Genomic DNA, 3,544 nt, shown 5'->3' on the forward strand with positions numbered 1-3,544 from the left:
GTGCATATGTAATGTAATGTCCGGGAATATTCTGTACAAGCCCTCCTCCATTACTACAGTATCCCTTTTTTCTGACATAATTCATTCTTTTCATTAAAATATCTCATGTAACATGTGTTTGCCTATTTTTAATCAAAAAAAAATTGGTCTCTGTACCCCCCGGGGGGAAAGTATCTTAGACCAATTAACACACCGCATGAGCTCTGTACACTAACCTTGGGAACTTAAACCTCAAGAAGAGGATAGAATTTTTTTAAACGCGTTTTAAACATACATTCATTAACGTTCACAAAGTGTTTTTTTCCAGAAAAAAAATAGGAAGCTTGGGAAGAAATTTTTTATCAAAACAACAATAATCAAATAAAAAAGTATGCCTAAGACGTAATTTGATTTTTCAAAATTTAGAAAAAAATGTATCCCTCAAAATCTAATGATTCAAATTTAAACGGAGATTCCCCAATACAGGTATTTCCCTCATTAAATAATTCCAGAAAACCATTTTAGCCCCTTCATTCCTCCTGTTTTTATTTTGGCCAAAGGAAAAAACCGAGAACCAACAAATTTTTCCCCCGGAAAGCTTAAAACCAATGGTTGAACCCAATTTTTTAAACTTGGGGTTTTTTTTGAATACAATTTTTTTCAAAACCAAGGTTTTGCAAACATGGGATGAAAAACTACGCTTTGCGAAGGGATTACGTTTTTTATACAAGGGGGGTGATCCCTGAAATTCTTGGGGTAAAAACAAGGGTTTTTTATTTCCCCAAAATTTCCCCCAAAATTTGGTAAATTTTAGAGCGGAGTTTCCCCCAAATACGGGGAAAATGCTTCCGTTTCTTTTCTTAAAAAAATTCCAGGTACAAAAAATTTTAGTACCTTCACTTCGACATGGCCTGAATTTTGTATTAGAGCGAAGAGGGGAAATACACTTGTATTGCACACAAACAATTTCCCCTGGAGGAAGTTTTCCAAAAATGCCTTAAACGAATACCCGCTTGATTCCCCAAATTCTCTCTAAACTCACTGATGTTAAACGACGAGGTGGACAACTTTTTTGGCGAACAACCCAAAGGGATTCGCAAGCATGGTATCGCCAGGGAGCTCATCGCTAATGCTAAAGGGGGGATTAGGCGTCGCTATGACAACGGCGAAAGCATCAGCATGGCCGTGAACCGTTCTTGGCGGCCTGAGGTATGACAAAGGGGAAATTATGTTACTTCAAAAACACTTCTCTTCAAAACACCAATTATGGAATTGGGTTTTCATGGTTTCTTCATTTGTTTCATGTACGCCCGCTTTTATGCTGATTACAGGATTACAATGTCACTGCTTTGGTATAACTGAGGCGACGGAATAAATTTTGGCCCGGGGTGGGGTTCCGTTATGACGTATATTTTACACTGAACAGCTCGATTTGCCAATTATATGATAAGCATAAATCTGTGGTCACATGAGATAAATCATGGGGTACCCAAACTAGCATACTTTGTTTTTTTTGGGCCCTCCTACAAACTGTTGGCAAGCAGCGGGCTATGGGTATTTTGGCACGGAACTACGCTTTGTAATGAAAATAATAATCATAAAAATCTAGATTCCTTATTTATAAGAGATGAAAATAACTGGGGGGAATACTCTTTCTTTGGGAAACCAACATCAGTAGCCCAGAACGCTACAATAGCTAGTAATACCACTATAATCATTCTGTCGGGTGCTGACAAACTGTAAAACAAAAAGGTACTTTCTTTCACACCTAATCCCAATTCCCTAAGCGAAATTCCATTTGCAAACCCTTATGAGAAATAAATGGAATTCTTCATCGCGTTACACTTTGCATCGCTCTCGGCAGGTGGTCGGCGGTGGAGCCGTTCTTGCTGAGCCAGTCTCCCTTCCCGAGAGCGCGTGCTCCTCCCCCCTGCCCTCGCTCTCGCCGCTGCTCTCCTCACCGCCCCTCCTCCCGGGCTCTCGCCCTTGGAATCCTTCTTGTGCGGGCCGAGAAGACGCTGTCGTTGGCGCCAAAATGCTGGGGCCCCCCGGGAGGGCCGAGGTTCCTGGGGAGGTTGGCCCCGGGCTGTCCCCCTGGGGCCGAGGGCGGATCGCCGTCGCACGAGACAATGGGAGTCCCCGGGGTTGCCGGCCGAGTCGAGGCGCGGGGGGTCGAAGTGTTGGCATGCGGCGCTTGGAGGAGATGCTCGCCTTCTCCCAAAAAACCTGCGGCCGTGGTGCTGCTTAAGGCGGGAACCCCTCGCCAGGCACTCCACGTACGCGTCGCGGTACTGGCGGTTCATGAGCACGTAAACCACCAGGGTTTAGGCAGTACTGGATCCAGTAAAGGATGTTTCAGGAAGAGGAACCTCACGGGGTGCTTCACCTGCGGGTCGAGGGTGTGGATCATCATGACGGGCAACGCTGCACACCAGCACGACACGAAGATGATGAAAATGGTGCGGGCGACGCGCATGTCTCGGCGGCTGGTGCTGAGGCGCTGGCTCACCGTGGACGACTGGTGGGTGCTGCGGGGGAAAGGGTGGAGAGCCAGCTTTACGTGTTGGTTATGATTGGAATTACTGTACAACTTTTTTTCCCAAAAATGAACTCTATTCGAAAAATGATTGGTGACAAATTCGTCATATAATAAAAAATAAACAGTTTTTCAAGAGAACATTCAAAAATTCAAAAAAAAAAAATCCTTCATATGCAGTGACACATCCAACTTATATAGAGATTCACCAATATTTTACACTGTTATTTAAACCAACTAAGCTATAAAACGCGTTTTCCACTTAACCGCCTGCCGTTCAAGTGTCTGGCTGCACGGACGCTACAAAGGTCAAAAGCAAGAGGTTAAACGCAGCTACAAAGTCCAACAAGCAGCATTAAACAATAGAAAACCTTGGCTATTGTGTTGGGAGATGTGTGGGGGAGGGCCCGGGGAGTGCATGGCAGCTTTTGTAGGTGTTTGATTTTTATCAATTGCTTCACACGCGCTCTCATGAAATGTATGGAAAGTAACTAAGCTGTTTCCAAAGGAGATTAAAAGCATTTTTAAACATTTCTGGGGTGATTTACGTGTACAAGATTCTTTATAAGGTTTAATAATCTACAACTTGGTTCGATTTTAGTCCAAAATTTCGTCAATTGCTATTCAAATCCGGCTGAATCTATGAATTAACAAATAGGCAATATTATCCCCAGAGAAGAAAAGAATCATTTGCATTACCTCATTACGTTCAAATACCCATCGACTTTATAAAAAGCAAGGAAAAAACCCCATAAAGTTTTTAAAAAAAAGGTTTTGGGATTTTCGGCCCCCGAGATACTGCAGAAGCGTGAAGGGCATAAAAACTAAACGGGGCGACGAAGAAATTTTGAAAACGCTTCCGGGGGGAAAATTTTTTTTATTTGAAAAAATAAAAGTTTTTTAAAATTGCCAAGAGGGAATGGGGGAAAGTGTGCAGAGGGACAAACATATTCATCCCCCAAATTTAAAACCCCCTGATATGCGTAAAAAATGTACTTGTGAATGATTTTAAGGATTGTACACCAGAGG

This window comes from Penaeus monodon, chromosome 15 (assembly GCF_015228065.2).
Source record: "Penaeus monodon isolate SGIC_2016 chromosome 15, NSTDA_Pmon_1, whole genome shotgun sequence".
In the NCBI taxonomy this organism is placed as follows: domain Eukaryota; kingdom Metazoa; phylum Arthropoda; class Malacostraca; order Decapoda; family Penaeidae; genus Penaeus; species Penaeus monodon.